Source organism: Bos indicus, chromosome 4 (assembly GCF_029378745.1).
Source record: "Bos indicus isolate NIAB-ARS_2022 breed Sahiwal x Tharparkar chromosome 4, NIAB-ARS_B.indTharparkar_mat_pri_1.0, whole genome shotgun sequence".
NCBI classification, from domain to species: domain Eukaryota; kingdom Metazoa; phylum Chordata; class Mammalia; order Artiodactyla; family Bovidae; genus Bos; species Bos indicus.
The window spans coordinates 70,581,086-70,608,486 of record NC_091763.1 but is presented as its reverse complement, the minus strand read 5'-3'; positions in this window follow the sequence as shown (position 1 = coordinate 70,608,486).

Here is a 27,401-nt window from a genome sequence, read left to right as displayed (position 1 = left end):
TTATCCACAGTTGGAGGTATTTGCTTCAAGCAGAACTGTGAATTGTAACTGTTGGAAAACTACCAGACTCTGTGGCTTTCAATCAAATGCCATGTTCTTCCATGGACACTAGATTTCTACCCAAGGGCAAGAATATATGCATAAAGCAGATGCATACATAATATACGTCCAAATATTCTCCATGTCACAAAGAAAGCAAATATTTCAAAAGAAGAAAACAAATTGCAGCTTCTACAAGCAAACAACAAAACAACATGATAGATATATAATTTTCCTATCACCCTGAGGTTACTTTAGTGGAGAAAAATAAATCGTACTCTTGTTTTGCTGTAGAAATAATCCTGTAAACACAAAGAGAAAGACTTTATCAGAAGTCTGGAAACATATGCTTAAGCATGAGTATACCACTGATCAAAGGGATCAAGCAATTGCATCGAATATCTGAACTTCCTGGTCATTAGAGAAGCAAGCAATATCAATAGGAGATGCCTTTCCATTTCTACTTGGCTTTGAATTAGAAGACCAAAGAAAGAAAACAACAGGGGGAGATCATGTTTCTTCTCTTCTCTGAATTACACATTGCATCATTCTCGACAAGGGAGTGTGTTATTTAACTTTTGAACATTACAAGTGCACTAAAAAATAAAATAACAATTTTCATGTATAAATGCATGAAGTAAATGATATTTTAGACAAATGAGTGTGTCAGTGATGAGTTGGAGCAAAACTAAACCAACCTTGACAGCAAAAGAGTGTTTATCACCTTCAGGGAAGAAAATTTCATACCAACTTTGAGATTTCTTTTTTATTTGCCTCAAAATTTGTTCAGCTTCTCTCACTGTCAGTAACTGGAAATATATATTAAATATTAATAATAATTAACGGCATGGAAAAGATAGATAAAAAGAAATTTAAATGCATTTCATAGTCTTATTTAATCCTGATTTGAGCAAACAGATTTCAAGAAAAAAGTCCATAGTTTAAGGCAATCATGAAAATCTGAACATTGACTGAGTATTAGTGTTAAGGAATAATTATTAACCTTGTTAGATGTGATGCTATTATGATAATACTTTTTCTATACAGTTCTTATCTTTTAGATACCAAAGTATTTAGGAATGACATGACATGCTGCCTGAGATTGGCTGTAAAATACTCCAGAAAGATAGTAGGTGATGGGAGATGAAATATACTGTAAATAATATTTGTAAAATGTCAATGGTTATTGAAGAGCAGTGGTGGATACTTATGGTTCATTACCCCTTCTTTTTCTACTTTTATGTTTGCTTGTAATTTTTTTGGTAATAAAATACGTTGAAAGGTATTGATTAAGATTCTAGAGCAGTGGTTCCCATCCAAGGTGACTTGGCTCCCTTATTCCTCCTAAATTCATATAGTAAATTCTGGAGAAATTTTTGGTTGTATAATAACAGTTGGAAGGTAGAATGGTACTGGCATCTAATGTATGAAGCGAGGCCAGAGATGCTGCTAAATAACCGGCAATGAAGAGGACAGCCCCCCAACAAAGAATTATCACCCAGCCCCGAAAGTCAACAGTGCCGAGACTGAGAAACTCTGGCCTAGACTGTGTCCTGTTAGGATAGAGTTGATAAATAGATTAAAAACTCTACACCTTTATAGAGTTTATAGTCTTCCAAAGAGAATAGGACAAGACAAATAGCTATCCTTCAAGGCACTCTGCCCTGGCCTCTGGTGGGGAGAACTTCTCATAGTCAGTGCTCTCCAGGATGAACTCCTTCTTGTTGGGGTGTTCAAGGAGAAGCCATTGTTAGTACTTAATTATAACACTATCCTCCAAAGAGGTTAAGAAAGGTCTTCCTCAGGAAGGCATTTTAATGGACAACTGCTGCTGCTAAGTCGCTTCAGTTGTGTCCAACTCTTCATCCCCACAGACTGTAGCCCACCAGGCTCCTCTGTCCATGGGATTCTCCAGGCAAGAATACTGGAGTGGGCTGCCATTTCCTTCTCCAGGGAATCTTCCCTGCCCAGGGATTGAACCCTGGTCTCTTAAGTCTCCTTCATTGGCAGGCAGGTTCTTTACCACTAGTGCCATGTGAGAAGCCCCTTAATGGACTGTTTAGTTGAGTCTCTCAGTCGCGTCCAACTCTGTGACCCCATGGACTGCAGTGCACCAGGCTTACATGTCCATCACCAACTCCCAGAGGTTGCTCAAACTGATGTCCATCGAGTTGGTGATGCCATCCAACCATCTCATCCTCTGTCGTCCCCTTCTCCTCCTGCCTTCAATCTTTCCCAGCCTCAGGGTCTTTTCCAATGAGTCAGTTCTTCACATCAGGTGGCCAAAGTATTGGAGTTTCAGCTTCAGCATCAGTCCTTCCAATGAATATTCAGGATTGATCTCCTTTAGGATGGACTGGTTGGATCTCCTTGCAGTCCAAGGGACTCTCAAGAGTCTTCTCCAACACCACAGTTCAAAAGCTCAGTTTCGGTGCTCAGCTTTCTTTACAGTCCAACTCTCACATCCATACATGTCTACTGGAAGAACCATAGCTTTGACTAGACGGACCTTTGTTGGCAAAGTAATGTCTCTGCTTTTTAATATGCTGTCTAGGTTAATGGACTAAGTTTTAGACAAAGATTGGAAGGAAAGGTGTTCCTGATAAAGAGAATAAAGAGCATAGAAGACCAAGATGTGAAGGCAGGGAAGCACGCAGCGCTAGTGGGAACCACGAATGAGGGAAATCCATGATGTGCCTGAAAACATGGTCGGGGGCTCAAGGGGGAGTCTCAATGCTGAGCAGAATGGTTGGTGCTTGTACTTTCTGTGTAGAGAGGGTGCCCTATTGGCCTCTGTCTCCAAGCCATCTGGAGCTCTGCTTATAGATGTTCCCTTTCAGCCATCTGCATATGGGTGTGGTGTGGTCAGCTCCCCGAGGGCTCCACACAGGAGAGAGAGCAGAAACAGCAGAAAGAGGTGGAGCTGAGTGTGCTCGAGGGGCAGCAGGCATTCCCACCCCTGGAGTGCTTGTTATGCCCTGCTCTAGGCACCTTCCGGGCAACATCATCTTTAATCCATATAACAACCCTGAGAGGGAGGTAGCATCAGCCCCATCGTGAGTTAAAGACTCTCTAACTTGGTGAGAAATGTGGCGTTTCCTAAGGTCCCATGGCTCCTAAGTGTCATATGTGTGGTTTGGAGCCAGAACTGATTCTAAAGGCACACACTGAGCTTCACCCTAACCTTCCCATCTTCATGGGGCGGTAATAGCAGCCATGAGAGTGAGTGAGATGCTCCAGGCTGGAAGCTCCGTGCTGGCCTGGCTGTGGAGATGGGCAGTCCTGGTACAAATCCTCACAGGCTGAGACTGAGGCCAGGTGGACCAGGAGGGAGGGAGCAGGCACCACTGTTTCAGGTCAGGCTACTGGAGCTGTGACCTAACTGAAGGAAGGGAAACTGCACACCCCAGCTGATGGCTATGCCATCGACCCCGGGAGTGTGCTGGTCTTGGGGCTTTGAGATGCTTATGGTACTGGAGCATTTGGCCAGGGAGTTATTAGGAGGTAGAGAAAGAGCAGGAAAGCTGCCAATTCCAGGTCAGAGCTCCCAAATGGAGCCCTGGCTAAGAGGCACTTTGGGTGGTCCAGAATTGGTGCCTTCCCAGAACAAGCAGGAGATGCCTCTGTTCCCGGCTGACTCTCCCTGTGGCCCTAATCTGGCACCTGAGGCCGCTGCCTCGGCTTTGAGGGCTCATTAGTGTCCCTGTCTGGGCAGAGTGGGCTGGAAGAGCAATTGGGAGGGACAAGAAAAGCTGGAAGCCACTCACTCGAGGACTTGACAGAGCTGACAATGGACAGAGGGAAGGATCCTGGAGTGGGAGCCCATGATGCTGCTCCCCAAATGCATTGCAGACAGACTTTGATGCCTTTGAACAAGGGCTTAGAGTCACCCAGGCTCTGGCACTAACTAGCTCTGCGACCAATCACTTGACCTCTCTGAACTTCTTTTTCTTATCAACAAAATGATGGAAAAGTGACTTCTTCATAGGGTTGCTGTGAGAATTAAACAGTGAGCACTCATAGACTGCTCGGCCCAGTGCCCTACACATCTCAAGTATTCAATAGATGGGAGATTTTGCTCTTGTAATAGTTTTTCTCACAAACATAATGCCCAGGCTCTGTCTCAGCAAGAGGTTGTTATAATGATCCAATAAGCTCGTCTACACATATGAAAGTACGGCTTAGGCTGCAAAGCACCACAGAGACAATGGTCAGTCTTCTAAGCCATCATGTGCTGCCGTGGTTCCCTCATCTTCTTTCCTGGGTGCAAGGAAATGCTCACTGGAACATCCACGGAGATAGGAACATCCATTGAGATAGATATCCGTTGAGGGTAGTTGACTGTCACATTGGATGATTATTGGAAGAATAATCCTAACTTCAGAGAAGTTCGGAGAAGGCAATGGCACCCCACTCCAGTACTCTTGCCTGGAAAATCCCATGGACGGAGGAGCCTGGTGGGCTGCCGTCTATGGGGTCGCACAGAGTCAGACACGACTGAAGCGACTTAGCAGCAGCAGCAGCAGCAGAGAAGTTACCTGCCATGGGCAGCTTGCTTTCTACATATACCCAACATGAGAGAAGAAGCTCTACTCACAGAAGACATTGGTTTCAGAGCCTGGGAGCCTCAAGATGGAGCAACTGCTTCATCGTTCTTGTTTTCCTTACCTACCAGCCTTCCTTCCACCCCAGCTTCCTGTCTTAAACAGAACTTTTTCCCATACATGTTTGTTAGACAAGTGATTTTCTTTTTTTAACTTTTTAACAAATTGCCCAGGCAACCTAGTGAGCCAAGCTCAGGGTTGTGTGTGTAACCCTCTGCTGACCCCAACCCTGGGAGGCTCGGGGGGACACAGTGAGGAAGCCCAGGACGCCCAGCCATTTGCCTTTTCAGACCTTTGCAGTCTAGAAACTGCAGTGAGAAGCTCTGGAGAGAAGAGTCCTCATGATTGTTTACTCTTCCCTGCTTCCTGTGGGGCCTGCGGCCTCCGGCGGCCTCACCGATGGACCCTCCGAGTTCTATTCTTCAGACAACTGAACCTTCACAGAAATCTGGAGAGACGGCATGCGGTCTGAAAATGTCTTCTCTTCAGTCCGCTGAAAGTTTGGCTTTAGGTTTGGGACAAAGGTCAGGTCAGTGTTGAAGCTCCCGTCCCGGGTCACCCCAAGCTGTGAAGGTGGCCCTTCGGGTCTGCTTTGATACAGCCATTGCCATTCTCCTTGTCATCACCCCATCCTGCACCTTGGAGGCTGTGCTCTGAATGTTTTGCTTCTCCTGATGTTACTTAAGCCCTGTGGTCACTGGCCCGTTCTGGCCTCTTGTCCACCACATCTGTCTTTCTGTTCAGTCTGCCCAAACCCATCCCCACGTGTCAACCTTTCCACTTCCGGGCTGGTCTCTGAGCCCACAGCAGGCTTAGCTGCTCCCCGGTTCTGAGGACCATGCCTGGGAGGACTTCTCTGGGTCCTCATGGAGAAAGTGTTGCCTCTCTATTCAGGGAGAGCTGCCTGGCAATGCTGTAACGTGGGGCGGCCTTGTCCTCATATGGATTAAAGACCATTGGATGGAGTTAGCACCACAGCTTGTGCTGTCTGACTATAGGAGCTCCCCATAAACCTGATTCAACGCTCTGGGGTCATTGGGAGCCACAGGGCCTGAGAGCAGACCTCCTGAGCCTGAACTCTGAGCCTCTTGTGAGCAGTCTGTGGTCCACCATGATGTGTTCCAGAGAGCCAGCTACCACCCCCTTTCCTGGCTTCCTTATTGCCACTGGATATTCCCCCAAACCCAGCAGCACAATTGGCCTTGGCTGCTACCAGGCACCAGGTAGAGTGTGTCAGCCTCTGAAGTCAGACTGTCTGGGTTTGAACCCTGGCTCTGCTGCTTATTAGCTATGTGGCCTCAGGCAAGTTGCTCAACTTCTCTGTGCTTCCACGGCCTCATCCATAAAGTGGAGGTGATAATAGGACCTACCTGCTTTGGTTGTTGTTAAGAATCAAATGAGTTCACATCTGGAAAGTGCTTGTATCAGCACCTGGCATACAGTAAGAATTCATAAAATATAATAAATATTCAGGGATCCAATGTCAATTTTTGCATGGGATGATAGGGGTAATTACTGGGCAGATGCTGTGAACTTTCTAGGTGGTGGGGTTGAAATTCACCTAGAATATAGTGGGGAAAGAAAAAGCAATTGACATCCTCAGCACTAGAGAGACATAGATTATATGCCTTGGTTTCTTCTACTGTAAAACAGGAAACAGAGACCTCCACGTAGAATTTTTTAATTAAATAAAATAATCCAAATAACTCTCAGTACCAGGGAAAATATTTAATATACACTTAGCTATACTTATTACTGTTATTAACGTAGCTGAGATGGCCAAGGAAAGCGTTGTTCTCGGATTCCAGCCCTCCAAGGCAGTGGATCCCCAACATTTTCGGCACCAGGGATTGATTTCACGGGAGACAGTTTTTCCACAGATCAGGCGTGGGGGAGGTGGTCTCAAGATGATTCAGCCACACAACACTTACTGTGCACTTTATCTCTAATCTAACACTGCCACTGATCGGACACAAGGTATCCTCAGCCCAGAGGTTGGGGACCCCTGTTCCATGGGATATTGTCAATGTCTGGAGTAGTTTTTGGTCATTATAGTTGAGGGGTATCTGGTGGGTAAAGGCCAGGGATGCTGCCAACCCCCCAGCCCCAAACCTCCATAGTGCCGAGGCTGACTGCTCTGAGTCTAGATAATGCCACAGGGTACCACATTCCCAACTATTGTGAAATCCCCCTCAGAGCAGAAATACCTCTGAACAGACTTTCCACATCCTGCACAGAGAAAAGGAGATAATAATTAGATTTACTGGGTTAATTAACTTCAGGTTTTACAAATACCAGAGTCAGGGAAGCCCATGAAAGCAATATTGACTGCACCATGTTCCCAGAACAGCCGCTTGATTGAATTCTCCCTAACAGTGATCAGAGGCTCATCAGATGTGGGTTCTGGCTCAGCGGGCTTCTACAGGTCAAACTCTCCCTGCTCCTTGCTTAGAAGGGCCCATGCTTGGTTCAACAGTTCTCTGTTACTATTCTGAAATTCTTAATATTTGTTTTTTATCAAGGGGCCACACATTTGCATTTTGTATTGGGCTCCCCAAATATGTAGCTTGTTAGGACAAGCTACTGAGTTTTACACGCTTTATGTTCTTTCTGCATGGTATCTATCAACTTCTGAAATTGTGTGTTTCACTTGTTTACTGGTTTTCCACTGTCTCCTCCCAACAGGAGAAAAACTCAACAGGAAGCACCTTGTTTGTCTTGAGAGTCTTTAAAGACCCAGGGCCCAGTTCATCACAGGCTTTCAAAAATACTTTTGAATAAACAAGTGAACAACCGCTATAGCTCCTAAAGCCAGGCAAAGATCTGGGAACACTTCATGCACAAAAGCATTGGTTTTTCTCAAAGGAAGATGCCTTAAAAACCAATGCTTAAATATGGTCATTTCGCATACTTACCCTTTCCTATCACTTATCTACTCAGAGTATCTGGAACCTCAGTGAAATTAGGACCCCTGTAAAATGATGTAAAATCATCTTCTGTATTCATCATCTAGGAAACGAACTGGAGGACAGGATAAGAAAGGCTTTTTTTCTTGAGTTATTCCAAGAATAAGTTCCTTTCTTCAAGTGTGATTGGAGTAGAGACTGTTCACTGTCCCCTAGATTCATTCTTCCTCTTTATTTTAGCAACATAATGTCCAGAATTTTATCTGGGCACCAGCCACTCAGCTTGGGCCTCCCTTGAATCTAGCTGTGCTGTGTAACTCATTATAACCAATAAGATATAAGCAGAAATAAATTGTACAATAACATTAACTCTACAGAGTGACTTCAAGAATGCAGTAAGCTAGCATGTCCCATAACGGATTTAGAGCAGTGCCTGACTCTAAGTGAGCACTCAATACATGTTGATCACAGTCATCATTATTATTTGAATTTCCAGTTTTTTGCTTGTTGCAGAAAGATTAATTACGACTCTTCCACTGTTCTTATAACCAAGTGGTACCACAAGCTTCTCATTATTGATTCAGAGGCAGTTTGTTTGTTGTCATTTGTTATTGTCTTTGTTTCGTTGCTAAGTTGTGTCTGCCTCTTTGTGACCCCATGGACTGCAGCATGCTAGGATCCCCTGTCCTTCACTATCTGTCTGAGTTTGCTCAAATTCATGTCCATTGAGTCATCTAATCATCTCATCCTTTGCTTCCCTCTTCTCCTTTTGCCTGCTATCTTTCCCAGCATCAAGGGCATTAATATTCATTGAATATTCATAGGAAGCACTGATGCTGAAGAAGGAGCTCCAATACTTTGGCTATCTGATATGAAAAGCCAACCCACTGGAAAAGACCCCGATGCTTGGAAGGATTGAAGGCAAAAGGAGAAGAGAGCAGCAGAGGATGAAATAATTAGATAGCATCACTGACTCAATGGTCAAGAATTTGAGCAAACTCTGGGAGACAGTGATGGACAGGGAAGCCTGGTGTGCCGCAGTCCATGGGGTCACAAATAGCCATACATGACTTAATGACGGAGCAGCAACAACTGTCATTTAGCAGAGTTCATTATCTTTGAGGAGACATTGCAGTGGACTAAGTATTAATAATCAACAAAGCATCTTCCTATCAGATTCCAATTCTTATGGGCAAAGTTATCCCTGGGGCCTGGGAAAACACATCCCAGCTCAGATCTGCTGTTAATACTCTGTCCTCTGTGTGAGGCTTTACCCAGCACAGGCATTTCCAAAGGCACTTAGAGCCTCAGTGGAAGTAGCCAGAAGCCTGTGTTTTAGCAATAACAGCTTCCTATTTACAATATTTCCAAAGCACTATGCCATAAAACTGGGACGAGTTATAAGAGAGAGAAATAGAACAAAATAAATACATTTCCCGCAGAAAGCAACTGAATCTAAGGTCTGGCAAAGGATGCAGCATTAGTAGTTTAAGCGCCTGACCTTGAATTCCGACAACCAGGATTTCAGTCCCAGCTCTGCCTTTCCAGCTGGGTGACCTTGGGCAAGTCACGTCTCACCAAGTGTTCATGTGTGGAATAGCAATGCCCACCTCATACAGTTGTGGTTGATTTAACAAGTGAATCACAGTGAGAGGGTGCATGCACAGTGTTTACAACAGCATCTGGAGCACAGTGGGCTGCCCCGGTTGTTACTGTCGGCTCGTTCAGAACTAATCAACCCCAAATCTTCCTTGTCACATAACTGCCAACAGAGCTTCCTGGTGACAGAACAAGTTCCGCAGGTCCCCCACAAGCGACAGAGCAAGTGAGCCAGCAATTTCTATTCTCCCAGAGAGAGAGACAATTTCCTGTTGTTCTGGTCAGTTACAGAAGTCATAATCACCTCCTATCCTCAGTGTTCAGCATCTTAAACCACGCTCCGTAAATAGAACACATTCTGTCGCCTTTTAGCCCAGCCCCTCCCAGCCAGGACCATCTTATGGAATGTGTCCATCCATTTCTTTGTGTTGTCTGATTTGGAGTCTGATTCAGAGCCTTGGGAATCACATCCTCTATTCGTTTCTCACCCTAGGTGACTCTCTGGGAACAGGCCTCACAGAGGGACTCTGACAATCTCCTGGACTGAGATGTGGACCCAACACATTTTAAGCAGGGAGGAAATCCCTTTGAGCTGCATAGACCATGATGAATGTTCATGAGAAAGTGCTTTAATATGTGCAGACTCAAGGGATTTCTAAACCCAGAAGGGGTAGGAGCAGAGCTCATGAGGAATAGGATAAGCATTCGGATCTAAGACCCCCATTCTTTCAGAGATCCACACCCTTCCTTGTGTTTTCTCCCAGAAAGCAGCAAAAAGCATCATGAACCACAAGAGTGCTTCAAGCTCAGGCTGAACACACACATGCACAATAACAACTCTCTCATGGCCCCATTATATAGAGCTCACCTCTTGGTCTAGCTTGAAAATATCTATAATAATACAATTCAGAAATAAGTCATCTCATTTTCTATTGGTCTTTGTTATTGAATCAATAAGAAGTTTCCCATTTTAAATAAATACACTACTCTCCTGAAAATAATGGTCACAGGGTTTTAGAAATAAGTACATTCCTTAATCGCACATAACCTGCCATCCAAAGAAAGTGGGAGGAACCAGGCTATGCCTTGGACAAGCAGTTGCTTGTATACATGGGTCTCAGTGGGTCTCTCTGCTTCTCTGAGTGCAATAATGAAGGCATTAAATTACCAGGTCAGAGGCCCCAATTCACAAGGAAATAATATCAGTTTATTATTTCTAATTTTATTAAGTTAGAAAATAGTCTTGAGATGTAATGTCATCCCAGAACGGCTAAAGTATTGATTATGTGAAGCTGCATTCATGGATAATTCAAGGAGCCTGATTTCATTTAATTTCAGTGACTTAAAGCATTCCAACAAATTTCCTATAAAGCAAATAATCCTAAATTATTCCCATAAATAATGTAGATATATGTTCAGATTTACTTAGTATTTACCCATTACACATTTTGCATTATGACTTAGAAAAAAAGGATTATTTTTAATCCCGTTTTCCTGATCCCCAGTGTCTTCCTGGAGGCAAACAGGCCTTTAAAAGAATATATTGCCATTTAAAAAGATGAATATGGATGTTATCCATATAGGACTTGTGATAATCTATTGATGCTGTCATTTCCTTGTAATTCTATTATGTCTAAAGTTGAAACTCAATACTCAATAATGTGAGATTATGACTACAAGGAAAAGCATACAGCCAAGCATCACCTTGTGGACCTACTTTAGGCAGACTTACAGAGAACACTGAAGCCTCCAGGAGCCTCGTTCTCCCCTGCATTCTGGCAAGCTCTAACTTGAGGGGGACCAAAAAGTAGCCTTTGTTTCACTAGCTGCAAACCACATTCTCCCACACTCTCCAGGAAGAGACCCCAGGGCCACAGGATCTGGTGAATAGGAAAACCCCGTACCAAAGCCAACAGCTTAATCAACATTTAATGAACACTGACTACATTCCAAGATCCAGGCAAGGCTCTGAGGGATGTAAGATTAACCAGATCATATTTCCCTCCTTCAAGAAGTTCCCAATTTGCTGTGTGTCCAGATAGTGAGAGGCTCAGGGCAATGATGTGCAGGGTGGCTCAGGGCCTCTTCTCCCTGAGCAGAGATTGTCAAGGTGAAAAACTCACTGCCCTCTATGACCACTGCCACATTTATGGCATTGCTTTCCATTTCCTTCTTCTCTTCAGCACAGGCATTCAGTTTTTTCATTTATCGGGCAGCTAGTCAACCCCTACCTGCCATGTACCAGGTGCTACTTTAGGCATTAGGAATACAGTGCCCAGTGAGCTGCACACCAGGCCCTTGAGAGATTTACAGTCTAGCAGAGAACACAGACAAGTCAATGAACACTTCTCAGTGTGTTCCACAGTGCAAGCATAAATGTTTGGTGTCATAGGGTTGTGGATGGCTGTGTTGGGGAGGCGGCGTCTAAGTTGAGTCTTCAAACATGCGTATGTGCTAAGTTGCTTCAGTTGTGTCCAGCTCTTTGTGACCCTACGGACTGCAGCCCACCTGACTCCTCTGTCCATGGGATTCTCCAGACAAGAATACTGGAGTGGGTTGCCATGTTCTCCTCCAGGGGATCTTCCAGACCCATGGATCAAACCAACATCTCTTACGTTTCCTGCACTGGCAGTGGGTTCTTTACCACTAGCACCACCTGGGAAGCCCCCCAAATGTAATAATACCATACTAACAGGGAGGCGAGAATGGATACAGCCTTCTAGACAGAAAGGAGCCGCAAGTGCCAAGACCCAGAAATGAGAGAGAGTGACATGTCAGGAACTTCGCGGGTGGTCTTTCGGGAATACCCAGGTGAGAGAGAAAAGCAGAGCCAACTCCAAGAAGGCCTGGCCTCTGGATGCTGTGTTGCCGGGGTGGGGCCCTGGCTGACTCGCCTGTTTGGCCACGGCTCTGTTCCACCCACCCACCCACCAGCATACCTCCTTGGTATGCTGCGCCCCATAGGCCAGAGAATCCAGTGGACATGCCCTCCTTCGTCTCTCACTCACAACCCCCAGGTTATTAATTAGACTTTTGCCATCTCTGCTCCCAAGATTTTGTGAGCAATAGGCAAAGTACCTTCACACATAATGAGCCTGCAGTTACTGATCTAAACCTGAGACTCACACCCTCAAGACCGTTTCCTCTCAGGATATTTATTAGCTCAGAAGACATGTGTGGGCAGAGCATGTTATTTAGTGACCTGTAATGCCTGAATAATGATCACAATAAATCAGACCTCATTATTATGTGCAGGAGAGCTGGACGGCCCAACTGGCTAGGTAATGAGGTCTAATTTAATGCCCTTGTATTATTCTCCACATGTTGGCTATGAAGTCAGGAGCAGGGGGCAGGTCTCATAGGTCCAGATGCCCTGAATGTGCAGCAGTTACATGGGGAGGCTAGTGGCCAGGCATATGTTAGGAGTCAGGAAAAGAGCGCTCTGTCCCTCTGAGTGGCTTTCTACCAAGGTCTGGTCCTCTCACACTCGCTTAAACAGGAAGAACTAATAGCTAGAGCTAATTATAACAAACCACAGCACCCTGGGATCTATTTCTTAGGCATTCAAGGCAGGTTATAGAGACAAGAAATGCCAGCATAGACAGAGAAATTAGACTCTCCATGAAAAGAAATACAGCCATCAGAGGGCTTACTTTGTGAGCCACGCTTCTCCAAATGGTCTCTAATAGCACCTGTTCAGGGTACCAGAGCCAGGGGAGATAGCCCTGGGTCCAGTCTTCTCTGGATGTGGCCAGCCCTCATTTGTTTCTTGCTGTGAGGAGCAATCCATTATTGTGGTTTTTAATTCTTCATGCACAGCCTGTTCTCATTGATTACCTAACATCATTAGTTTGGGCCCATCCCATACAAAAGTCAATGGAGTGATCAATTTTGACCATATGAGGCACAAAAATTTTCTCTTAAAGCATCCAGAGACTGAAATCATTTATCTTTTGCCCACCAAATTGTAAATCTTTTCCTGATATTGGTTTCTTGTTGGGTAGCAGACATAAAGAAGGAGCCACCCAGAGACTTTTATGTAAGGTGGCCTTCTCCAGCTCCCTATGGAGCAATCATCCATGAAACCTCTGACATCTGATAGCAGTTACAAAGTCTAATATCTGTGTGTGACATCAGGTGCCAGACAGGCTATAATGCTGGACACTCTGTAAGCTATAGCTCTCTCACTCCTCTCCTCTGTGATTTCCAACCTTCTCATTTCTAACAGTGGAACAGTTTACACCCAGCAAAGCAGCAGACACCACCACATGTTTGGGGCTTGCTGCTGCTGCTGCTGCTAAGTCACTTCAGTTGTGTCCAACTCTGTGCTAGGGGTTATGTAGCTCCCATTAAAAACAATGTTTAGTCAAGTACTTCTTGTCCTCCATGGCAACAAAATAGCAGGGTTCTCTTGCATTTTCCTGAGCTACATCTTGAGCATTTATCTCTTTGGGGCCCAGAGAAAAAGCTTTCTCTGTGTCACCACTTGACTCAGATTCCTAGGCCTGCTTCTCTTAGATCTGGGATCTTGAACGTCATTCAGGATAGTGTCTATGGGAAATGCACAGCCTGGATCTCAGTAAAGTCAACCCGGCTAGCTTTTCTCTGGTCTTGAAATACGACTGTGTCCTCTCTTGAACTTTTATTTAGGGACCAGGTGGCATGAAAGTATGTGTGTCCCTAACACTAGACTGTCACAGAGTGTAAAAGGAGGCTGATTCTGTGAGGGGAGAGGAAAGCTGAAGTCACCTGCAAGAGAACAAGGTCGAGCTTCCACTCCACAGACACTGTAGCACGATGGCTCTCAGAATTCACCTCCATTAGAATCGCCAGAGGCTGGTTGAAGGACAGACTGATGGACCCACCCCCAGAGTTCTGATTCAGTAGGTCTGAGGTAGGCCTGAGAATCGACATTCCTGGTGATGCTACGGCTAGTGCAATGAACACACGTTGATAACCACTGCTTTAGGGCCGACCTTGTTTTGTGGACTGATGGTGGAGAGCTTCTGTTCTAACTGTGCATTATTGGCACATTTACTGCCACACTCCCGTTTACCCAAACCAATCACCTGTCTCTGGCTGTCATTTCTATCAGCTTCACTTCATTCTATTATTGGTCTATTTTCCCAGGCTGAGGATGAATATACAGTAGTCTTCACAATGTCAAATGAGTTCATCTTTAATTCCTGGAGATATTGGCCTGCAGTCTTTTCCATAATTTCACCGACAGTACCTAGATTTGCCAGAATGTTCAATATTTTTATATGTAGGCAATACTCTTTTTGTTTCTTTAAGCTATGTCAGGCATTCCCACATGTGTATATTTCGTTCATAAGTCAAACTTACTCACAGAAAAAGAAGCCATAAAAGAGTAAATAACACAAGTTTCAGAATATATTCAACTTAAAGGGTTAAAGCAATGGCTTATGACAAGATTCAGAGCATGCATATTAATCAAGTGCAAGTTAGATATATATAACATTTCAGAGACAAATAATGTTAAAACATTATTTGACATACAACATTCCTTCATAGGTAGGGCTTAAATATTAAATTCATGCTAAGCGCGCATAGTTGAACCACATAAGTTGCGTCAGTGAGGTATTCCACTGAATATCTTTTACTGTTATAAGGAAAATATGTTGGACTATTCAAAGGAATAAAAAGAAGAAAGGCAGAGATCTACCTCACAGCTAATTCCCTGGCTTCAGAAGGTGACCAATAAAGCAAAGTAAGCTAATAAAAGGCAATTTACACAGTGGAAATAAAAAGACACTGAACAAAATTTATTTCACTTATGGCCCCATCAAGACCAGAAAAGCTTCTCTCCCAAAATCCAGAAATCCTAAACTATGAAAAACTTCAGAATCAGGTTTCGTCTTTTGTCTAGACTCATTTAAGAAATTTTGGTTGAGACTTGTTTTGTGCCTGGATGTTTGAATTTTTATTTTTTTAAATGTATATATATATATATATATATACACACACACACACACACATGTATTAAATTAACTATACACAAATTTAAAATTAAATAGGTACACAAATTTAAAATTTTTTAATACTATGCTGAAGCTGAAACTCCAATGCTTTGGCCACCTGATGCGAAGAGCTGACTCTTTGGAAAAGATCCTGATGCTGGGAAAGATTGAAGGCAAAAGGAGAAGGGGGCGGCAAAGGATGAGATAGCTAGATAGCATCACCAACGCAATGGGTATGAATTTGAATAAACTCCGGGAGATAGTGAAGGACAGAGGAACCTGGCATGCTGCAGCCCATGGGTCACAAAGAGTCTGACGCAACTTAGAGATAAATATATTTCTTATATTTATCTCTAATCTTACTGATTTAACCAAAAATTTATAGTGGTTTTTAAATGAATGATTACTTTTCTGATATTTGAAAGTGGAAATATTTTCCTTTGTCTGTTTTTTAATGTTTCATATCTGAAGCTAGGAGCAGTCTCTATCCCAAACAGAGTATCACCATACACATGGTGAATACTTCTACAAATTCTGATTCCCAGGAGCACAGAAGGCTCTGGAAAAGCACTCTTGCCAATTCAATCCAATCTTAGGATTGCAAAGTAATACACCTATTAGAGGATCTGATTATTCAGAGAAGACTTGAGGAATTTTGTACAATAATAATGTCAAGGTAATTCAAGTCCCCACTTCTTTAGTACCCACCTATAATCCTCTCTCTTCCGAGGTAGGGAACTGCTGAGAGGTTTTGTGAAAACATAACTTTCTTCCTACATTTCTAAGAATATTATATGCAACATACTACAACATTCTTTTTCTCGATATGTCTTTTCCCTCCTACTCTGTAATTAAAATATCCAGCATATAAATACTTTCTCTTGTCTCCAGCTTTTCATGGGTAAAAGCTGTAATTCTAGGGTAGACCTAATTACATAGTCCATGTTGCACTCTGTGCCAATTTAAACTTTAGCAAGAATTTTACAATCTCAACTTATGACATTTCCCAAGTGAACATCCACAAGTATCATTGGCTCCTAATTGCCTGAAAGGGGTCAATATCTTCAAGCTACAAGGATTTAAAGTTCAGCGAATATATGGTGAACCCTGACTGATCCACACTAAATATTATTCTTCTATTCTGGACATTAATCTACATTGAGGATTGGGGAGGCCCTGCGGTTCTTGTTTTCCTCCTTTAGCTATCATAAGCACCATTCTCCAGCTCCTATAGGCTGTTCCTAGGCCTCATTTCCCTATCTCCTTCTTTCAGAAAGCCCCAAATTAATGTCTGTATTTTTCAAAGCTACACTAACTGATAGAAATGAAGAACCCGGAAATCTCAATGGTTTAACAAATTTTTTTCTCACTCATGTCACAGCCCACTGAGATTGTTCTTGATTGGAAGGCTCCCCTCATATGATGATTTACGGACCCAGACTCTTTCCATCTTGTGGCTCAGCATTTTCATTAGGCAGCTCCCAAAGTTGTTCTAGAAGTCATTTCCACCTAACCAGCTGAAGGGGCAATAAGCATGGAGAACCTCTCCTGGATAGTGGGGCAAATCATTGCCACTCATGTTGCTCTGGCCCAAGCGCAGTTGCACAGTCACCCGATTGCAATGGAGGCTGGAAGTGCAGTTATGTCTGAAAGCCCAGGAGGAAGAGGAAGCAGGTTTGGGTGATTTCCCAGCAGCCTCTGCTACAGTGATCTTTGGACATTCTTTCATTACTTGAAGATGGAAGTAGGGAGGAAACGTGGCTGACCTGCTGTCTGTAGACTCTGTCATTCCTAGTGTTTGGACTTCTTGGTAAGAGAAATCCTAGGCCTGCCCATGGGAAGAGTCTTCTAAGGGATGAGAGGAAAGAAAACAATGACAAAATGAATACCAAGAAATTATAGCTCCTTTGTTGCTATTGATGTATGTGCATGAATTTAAAACAATTAAGCAGACATAACAGAAAGTTAGGAATTCACTGTGAGAAGCTCAGAGAAATAGCTGGTAGCCCACAAAATTTTAGCACCTTGTTAGTGTACAACTGAGACTGGCCTTTTGCTTCCCACTGTAAGAGAGAGGCTAATCTAAGGATTCTGATTTTGCCAAGCTACATAATGCAATTTGTTGGTGTCATCTCCAATGTTAGCAACTGTGAGATGTCAGCACAGTGCATGCTGTAGCCCCAGGTGGTACCTGCTCGGATGCACAGGGAATGCCAACAACAAAACACCTGAAGAATTGCGAGAAGGACCCTCTAGTACTAATGGCTCTGTGTGAGGCAAGGATCTCAGAGAATCAATAGTCACTGAGCTCCTAGGAGTAATTCAATTTTTACGGTAAACTCTAAAGTAGGTTTTCCATGACTATTCCTATTTTGGGTGTAACTTAGTCTTATTTGCTTTTATGAACACAGAAGACTGGAAACCTTTATCACTGAGAAAGAGTTCTCAGATTTTATTTGGCCATCATTTCATCAGATTTGCCAATCCAAACCAGATCTGGGGACCCCAGGCAGAGAAGGGGTCTGGAATCTGGGAGAACACACAAATGCACAATCACTTCCTCCCAGACATCACAAAGGCCAAAGAAATGGAGATGAATCAAGAAAGGGCTGTGTTTCTTCCCTTAGGTCCAGTTTCCATTCTTTTAAGACTTCTGAGAAGAATGACCTTATATGGGTTCAGTCCTGCTCCCTAAAAATATAATAAACTAGATCCCAGAAAAGACCAGAGATCTGACAGAGTTCTCCTCTCACTGATTTCAGGGTCCACCACCTTCAGCCTACATCAGAAATGTTTCATTGCCTAGGTGAGAGACCTTATAAGAGCTCTATAGTCCCTATGGAACAAAGTATCTGGGCTATTTTATATAGTTCTCAGGATTAGAATGCCTGCTGCTGCTGCTTAGCCGCTCAGTCTTCTGACTCTTTGTGACCCCATGGACTGTAGCCCTCCAGGCTCTTCTGTTCATGGAATTTTCCAGGCAAGAATACTGGAGAAGGTTGCCATTTTCCTCCTCCAGGTGATCTTCCAAACCCAGGTATCAAACCCAAGTCTCCTGTGTCTCCTGGATTGCAGGTGGATTCTTTACCTGCTGAGCCATCAGGGAAGCCCCATTAGAATGCCTAGTACTCCCTGGTGGAGAAGGCAATGGCACCCCACTCCAGAACTCTTGCCTGAAAAATCCCATGGATGGAGGAGCCTGGTGGGCTGCAGTCCATGGGGTCGCTAAGAGTCAGACATGACTGAGTGACTTCACTTTCACCTTTCACTTTCATGCATTGGAGAAGGAAATGGCAACCCACTCCAATGTTCTTGCCTGGAGAACCCCAGGGACGGGGGAGCCTGGTGGGCTGCTGTCTGTGGGGTCGCACAGAGTCGGACTGAAGTGACTTAGCAGCAGCAGCAGCAGTACTCCCTGGTGGTTCCACAGTAAAGAATCTGCCTGCAATGCAAGGAACTTGCAAGAGATATGGGTTCAATCCCTGGGTTGGGAAGAGCCCCTGGAGAAGGAAATGGAAACCCACTACAGTATTCTTTCCTGGAAATCCCCATGGACAGAGGAGCCTGGCAGGTTACAGTTCATGAGGTCACAAAGAATGGTACACATCTGAGTAAACAGCAAACAACAACAGTACTATTCAAATCTTTAGAAAGAATTTCTGTGACATCACAACAGCGCTCTATGCAGTTCAGCTGCTCAAGATTTATTTGCAGATTTGTTAGTCTTTGCTTCTTTGTTGTGCCTCCTGGTCTCCCATCTCATGTTCCTTTCAGTAATTGTTACCTTTACGGTCAATGGACACAAATAGGAAATTAAAAAGCTACCTCCTTCCCTCTGTGAATGAAATGGGGCTTCCTCCAGACTTTCCTTAGTCAGTCCTGAGTGACATTTTATTCCAAGTTGATCAGGAAGGTCTTAGTTCATAGTCAACACCCAAGTTTCTATAAAACAGCATTAAGAAGAGTTTCACCATCAGTGATGAATAGGAGGGCAATTAGGAAACTTCAGGAAGCTCTGTGATATGATAGAGGTCACATATTGAAAGGCTAATGGGGGTGGGGAGGCTGGAGGGTCAACAAAGCTGGATAGAACATGGGGTCGTCACCTGCTGCATCTGCAGTGGCCACCAACCCACCCAATGTTACCAGATCTACTGGGTTTTTTTCCCCCCAAGAGAAACTGGGAATAAATACTTTTGTATGAATTTATCCCAATCCTACAATGATGAAAATCAATTCATTTGAAATATTTTGCTAGCTTAACCAATCGTATCTGATGGTGGCTGTCCATAGGGCCTCTGGTTCATAACCACTACAATTATATCCCTTTGCAAGTAATTGAAAGCGAGCTATTTGTTTTGCTTTTAATTTTTACTGGAGTATAGTTGACTTACAATATTGTTAGTTTCGTATATACAGCCAAGTGGAGAACTAGCTATTACTGAAATGTTCCATTTGTTCATTGGTGCAATTTCAGGTCATAGGATTTCCATGTCCAAAATAAACAAATACACATTCAGAACTTATTACTAGAAATAGAGATAAAATAAATACAACCTATAGGGAGAAGTAAGAATCTTTGTGTGTTTTGCCTTTTCTAAAAGTGTGATCGTTCCTCCACATTGTAAGTTACTCAACGTGATTAGATACAATTTTCACTGAAAAGGGAAGGTTTTTTTAAAATTGGCATATAGTTGATTTACAATAGTAAATTAGTATGAGGCATTCTGCATAGTGATTCAGTATTTTTATAGATAATACTCCCTTAAAAGTTATTTCAAGATAATGGCTATAATTATCTATACTATATAATTTATCTTAGCTGCTTATCTATTTTATATGAAGTAGTTTGTGTCTCTTAATCCTATACCCATGTCTTGCCCCTCTATCCTTCTCTGTCCCCACTAGTAACCCCTAGTTTGTCTTCTATTTCTGAGTTTGTTTCTGTTTGGCTATGTACTTTCGTTTGTTTTATTTTTTAAAAGCCACATATATCACATATCATATGATATTTACCTTTCTCTGATTTACTTCACTTAGTATAATAATCTCTAGGTACATCCATGTTGCTGCAAATGGCGGTATCTCATTCTTTTTTATAGTTAAGTAGTCTTCCATTTCAGAGAAGGCAATGGCACCCCACTCCAGTACTCTTGCCTGGAAAATCCCATGGACAGAGGAGCCTGGTAGGCAGCAGTCCATGAGGTTGCGAAGAGTCGGACACGACTGAGTGACTTCACTTTCACTTTTCACTTTCATGCATTGGAGAAGGAAATGGCAACCCACTCCAGTGTTCTTGCCTGGAGAATCCCAGGGACGGGGGAGCCTGGTGGGCTGCCGTCTGTGAGATCACACAGAGTCAGACACGACTGAAGCGACTTAGCAGCAGCAGCAGTCTTCCATTTGGAGAAGGGACTGGCTGCCCACTGCAGTATTCTTGCCTGGGGATTCCTATAGGCAGAGGAGCCTGGCAGCCTACACAGGGGGTCACACAGAGTTGGACACGACTGAGCAACTAACACTACTAGATTTCATTGTATATATACCACATCTTCTTTATTCATTCATGTATCGATGTACACTTGCATTGCTTCCACATCTTGGGTATTGCAGATAGTGCTGCTATGAACGTTGGGGTACATGTACCTTTTCAAATTAGCGTTCTTATTTTTTCTAAGAGTAGAATTGCTGGGTCATATGATAGCTCTATTTTTAGCTTTTTGAGGAAGCTCCATACTATTTTCCACAGTGGTTGTACCAGTTTAAATTCAAACACATGTAAAAGATCTACGTTTTTTTACTCTCCCCCCTCCCATTTTGTGTTTTTTGATGTGCTATTTTACAATTTCATGTTTATCTCTTACTTATTTATTATAGTTGCTTTTATAATTTGCTTGTCATTTAATCTTCATGCTGGCTTAATTAAGTAATTGATCCTCAGTCCTTACTATCTAATTGCTTTTTCTAGTGGAATTCTCCCTTTCCTAGGATTCTAACTTCTTTTCCACTTAGAGAAGACCTATTAACATTTCTTTTAGGTTAGAAACAGTATTGCAGAACTTGCTTACTTTTTGCTTGTCTGAGAAATTCTTTATCTTCCCTTTGATTCTAAATGATGATATTGCTGGATATTGCATCCTAGAGTTCAGGGTTTTCCCTTTCAGTACTTTGACTATATCACACCATTTGTTTCTGGCCTGCAGAGTTTCTGCAGAGAAATCAGCTGATAAGCTTATGGGAATTCCCTTGTATACTACTCTGTTCTTCTCTTGCTCCCTTTAGAATTCCTTCTTTAACTTTTGCCATTTTAATTATGATATGCCTTGGTGTGAGTCTGTTTGTGTTCATTTTGTTTGGGAACCTCTGTGTTTTCTGTACCTGGCTATCTGTTTTCTTCTTCAGGTTTGGGAAGTATCCAGTCATAATTTCCTCAACCACTTTTGATCCCATTCTCTCACTCTTCTCTTTCTGGGACCTCTATAATGTGAACATTTGAATGCTTAATGTTAGCCCAGAGATCTCTCAAACTGTTCGCATTTTTTTTTTTTTAATTTGTTTTTCTTTTTGCTGTTATGATTGGGTGATTTTCTTTATTCTGTCTTCCAGATGACTTATGCATTCTTCTTTCTGTATCATTTAGTCTGCTATTCATTCCTTCTAGTATTTATTTTTTCCCAGCCATTGAATTCTTCATTTCCAATTGGGTCTTTTTTTATATGTTCTGGTTCCTTGTTAAAAATTTCAGTGTGTATATTTATTCTTTTCTGTAATTCAGTTGACATTTTTATTATCAATGCTTTGAATTCTTTATCTGGTAAATTGTTTATTTCTGTTTTATTTTTTTTTTCCCCAGGGTTTTTCTCTTGCTGTTTCAATTGAGAGCAGGTCCTCTGCTTTTTCATTTTGCTTAGCTTTCTCTGCCTCTATGAATTTAGGTTAAATAGTTAGCTATTGCACACTTAAAGAGGTGTTCTTACATGAGAGTGTTGTGGATTTGATGTGGATACAAGTCACATTTTTTCCTCAGGGTGTGCTGGCAGCTATCATGATGGTAAGGGGTGGGGCTAGAACGAGGGGCTGGAGCAAGAGTTGGGTGTGAGTGGAACATCCCCTTTGCTCAGTGGTCATTACCACTGTATCAGGGCAGGGTCTGATCCCAAGTTGCTGGATCAGGTCCAAGCTGGCTCTGTTCCCTTTCAGTGTGTGTTTCTCCCTCTTCCCACAAGGGGACACTGCCCCATGGCAGGTAGTGCTGAAGCAAGGGGGCTCTTGTGTACAAATCTCCTGTGTCCTTCATAGTCAATCACTGCCCCTAACCTCCACCGCCCCCATCCTGTTGTGGAGTTACAACACAGGGCAGGCAGGGGCCATATAGACTCAACATGTATTGGGGATGAACTAGTTTTGTGGCTGCTGCCAAAGATCTGCGCTGCTTTTGATAAGTTGACAGTATTACTAAGTGGCAACACTGGTCACCACCACCCCCCCCACACATTCCATCCAGGACCAGGTCACATCTGCATCCCGCAGTGGAGTTTTCTCCCTAGAGGTGGCAATCCTAGATGGGGTAAGCAGGGCTGGAGTATTGGCTCGCTGGGGCTGGGGTGTCCATAAAGGTGGCTGTGGGCAAGCTAGAAGCCCTCTCTAGAACACAATGTTTCCCCCCTGGCTCAGGTGCAAACCAACACAGATGCATTCCTGGATGAAATCCAGTCTTGCTAGTCTTTCCTGTTAGTCCCGCTGGCCCACTCACCAGCCAAGGGGGCTCATCTCCCCACATAAAGCCCCAGGACTGAGGCATCACATCTGTGGCTCTCACCACTTCTTCCCAGGTTGGGGCTCCCTTTTCCTCTGAGTCCTCTCCCAGGGGTCTAGGTCCCGATTCCGTTGCTTCTTCCCTTCCTACCCAATTATATGTGTAACTTTCTTACAGCCTTAATTGTACAGGAGTCCTTCTACCAGTGTCCAGTTAATTTTCTGTGAGAACTGTTCCACGTATAAATGTATTTTTGATGTATTGATGGGGCGAGTTGAGCTCCACATCCTCTTGCGCCACCATTTTAATTGATCTTCTGGAAGAGAATATCTTTAAAGGTGCTTGTGCATGGATGTTCAGTCTCTTAAGTCATGTCAGCTCTTTGTGACTCTATGAAATGCAGCCTGCCAGGCTCCTCTGTCTATAGGATTCTCCAGGCAAGAATACTGGAGTGGGTTGCCATGCCCTCCTTCAGGGGATCTTCCTGACCAGGGATTGAAGCAGAGTGTCTCCTACATTGCAGGCAGATTATTTACCCGCTGAGCCACCTGGGAAGCTCAAATGGTCAGTAGGCAATGTGAATACACTTAATGCCACTGAACAATATGCTTAAAAATGGTTTAAATGGCAATTTTTTAATGTTATGTGTATTTTACCACAATTTAGGGGAGGAAAAAAAGGTCATAAATTTCCAGGATTTTGGTCAGGAGAAGAGCCTACAAACATTACTAATCAACAGCTTTGGGCAGGAGTGGAGGATTCCACTCAATTAGACCTCAAGAAAAATCTGTTGATTGATTGGAATGGGAGAATTGCTTAAATACTGCCTCAAGGGGAAGAGAGAGAGGATTTTATAAAGGTGTTGAAAACCTGAAACAAAGCCAAAGTCCTGTAAACACCCTAGAGAATGGAGCAGACAGCCCTGTCTGGCTCATGAAGGAACAAGACCCATACGAGACCAGTTCCCATGAAAGATGGACAAGACTTTCACCAGGGAAAATTGGTAGATGTGCAAGTAGTGAGAAGTCCCTTTGGCTGAAACCTTGGGCTGGACCAGCTTATAAATGTTGGAGTTTGGGGATTGATTGTTTCAAACATAGGAGCCTAAACTATTGGACAAACTCTTCTTTATCAGAAATGGACTTTACCTTCATCCCACCACTACTCTCCATAGGTTGGGAACCAATAATATAAGTAATTAACCTGAATTCATAGTCACTGGACACGGTCAATTAGCTGATTTCATTATCACATTTGTTAAAGTTCTAGTTAAAGAGCTTAATTATCTAGACTTTATTTTTATTGATATACAAATGATTTATATTATTTATTTCAGGTGTATGATATAGTAATTCAGTATTTTTATAGATTATACTCCATTGAAAGTTGTTACAAAACAATGGCTATATTTCTGATAATCCAGGTTTTAATAGGCTGCATTCTTTTTTTTTTTTTTTCCTTTTGAACTTTTTATTTTGTATTGGGGTATAGCCGATTAACAATGTTGTGATAGGTTCAGATGAACAGCAAAGGGACTCAACCGTACATGGGGGAGAACGGATATACGTGTATATCCGTTCTCCCCCCAAACTCTGCTCCCATTCAGGCTGCTGCTGCTGCTGTTGCTGCTGCTGAGTCGCTTCAGTCGTGTCCGACTCTGTGCAACCCCATAGACAGCAGCCCACCAGGCTTTGCCATCCCTGGGATTCTCCAGGCAAGAACACTGGAGTGGGCTGCCATTTCCTTCTCCAATGCATGAAAGTGAAAAGTGAAAGTGAAGTTGCTCAGTCGTGTCCCATTCTTAGTGACCCCAGGGCCTGCAGCACACCCAGGCTGAATGGTCTGCATTTCTTTACCTCTAAAGAAATGAAACTGAAGAAAAATTGAAAATACTACTGAAGAGTTTGATAATTTTTAATCCACATAAATTTAAGATAACTCAGGTGATTGTTGTATAGCTCTCTGATAGGAGAATGTGAAATCAGGAACACACAAAACCAGGCAATTCTCCCCGCCTTCGTGAAACTTTCTTCTAAGTCTTCATCTTTATTTATTTCTTAATGGAAAAATGTTCTCCCTTAAGGCTTATTTGTAGCTCCTATTAATCACTGTAGAGTTTGAGAGTTTGGGAAAGTTGGGATTCAGGTTCCAGCACAGTTTATAACACCAACTGATACTGTATCAGCTCCTGTTCTCTTAGGTCCTTAAGTCTCCTAAGATCAAGAAGACTTTTACTCCTTCAATTACTCTTCTTGTCATTACGAAAGTGCTTCTCTTGTTGTTGTTGTTTTCTAAATTAAATCCCAAAGTGGGCTTTCCAAATATGTAATTAGTAATAACCGTAACAGCAATTTTAAAAAAGTTTACAAAAGGGTAGAAAATACAAGAAATCACACCAATGCAAAAAATAATGCCCCTCCCAATATAAATGCATAGGAAAAAATACTCAAACATTTAAAGCAATTTTCCTAGGTCATGGGAGATTTTACAGTTTTCTCTCTATAGCAAATCAAAGTGAAATGCCACTTAAATTCACAGAGAGGGATAAATTTTTTTCCCATTATGAAAGCAAAGAATGGAAATTAATTAGAACAGAATTCTATTGAATTTAACTTTTCTACATGTGAGCATCAGTTCTTTTTATAACAAAAATTATTTTATAATTTACACATTTTAAATTCATGGGCATGCTTGTCACCTGGCCCAGTCATCTGTAGGAGAAAAGGGGACAGGATGTTATGAATGGAGTGTCCCCATGGTCCCTGATGCTCAGAGTCCAGGGAGACACTGGCGCTGGACACTGTGGCTCAACGTCAGCATTGAGCTACATAGTCTCAGAGGACTGAGTGATAAGAATTTTTTCTCTACCGTTTTTAAAAAGCCAAGTTCCTGATTTACACAAGGTGGGGGGTGGGTTGGGGGACGTTTACCACATTACATTTCACATTTTCATCTATCATAATTTAGATCTTTACATTTCTTGAGTTGGTGATTGATAGCCTCCAAACACATAAACACTCTCCACCTGTACAAAATGCACCAGGGGCTTCTGTCTCATAAAGGCAGGATCAAGGTGGAAGTGAATCAAATTCTAAAACCCAAGCCTTAGCAGAAGTAAGTCCCAGGACTGACTGTGGCCACAGAAGGTGACAGTTTCTGGATGCTGTTAGTATGTAGCAAATTGAAGTTTTGTAGTCTTATCTATTACCAGAAAAACCCTCAAAAAAAAAAAAAAAAATGTAGCCGGTGGGGGAGAAAGCAGGAGCCCCACCGTCTCATTTTTAACTAGGACCAGCTGAAAAATGAAGGCAAGCACCACACAGACCATCTTATGTCTGCCAATTCATTTCCTGGCCCCAAAAGAAAAAAAAAGGGGGGGAAAAAAAAAAAACCCTCGTGTTTCCTCTCATGCAGGCCAAACATGGCAAAGCACCAGGGGAATTCTGAATGGAATCAATTGCACTTGTTACTAACTGAGTTTTCTTTTATTCTTATATTACCAAGGGCTGGATACTCAGCTGCAAGCAATTATAACGAAGAGTTACTGAGTAATGGTTTCCAGATTGCTCCATGATGGGGCATTAATTGAAAGGGACAATTTAAGAGCTTAGGCCATGTAAATGCATTTCTTATTCTGTCAGATTGAGAACTTTCTGGATGCAAAAGGCTGAAATGCTCAAAACTGATAAAGACTTAATAATGCCCATTTAAACCAACATTTTCAAAATGAGTTTCATGTTTTTAAAAGAACAGATATAAAATGGTGAACCTGTGAGCTTGTTCATTCAATCAGAAAAGTATTTGAAATAGCACATTTGCATGCAGCACTTATAGGCATGTATCTTATAAAAAATGTTACTTGATTAGTTGGATGCATTGCAAAGTTAAGCTTTCAGGTAAACTTATATTTTTCAGGTTGCATGCTGATATAATCTACACTAAGTGCTCTGTGCGTGTGTGTATAAACTTAAAATTTTTAAATAGTATTTAAAACACACAAATGAGTTTTATATATACACACACACACACACACACACACAGAGTTTAGCCTTTAAAACAGAATTTTAAACAGAATTGCATGCCTATGAAAATAGACAAGCCATATCACAAAGCTTCATTTTATCCTTTTAAAGAGCTTTTATTTCCCTGGGTCCCATTAAACAGAAACATTTACAAAGAGGTTCCTTGATACATCATATTAAGGACAAGTATCAGAATAGAGAGAGTTAAAGCCAAACAAGGGAAAAAAACCTCACTCCTCTGAAATAAGAGTAGTACTAGCTTTTAAAGTCTAATTTCAGACTTCTGCGATAGTATGAGTTTTATTGCTGAAAAGGAAAGAAAGAAGGAGGAAGAGAAAGGGAGGAAGAGATAAGAAAATAGATGATAGATTTGATAGATAAAAATAAATGCAGATACATTTTAAGAGTTAAATTCAAAGTTGAAGGTGAAAGAAGTCGTGAGATGGCTACCACCACTCTTTTTCATTCTGTTTTCTAAATCTGAACTGCCATCT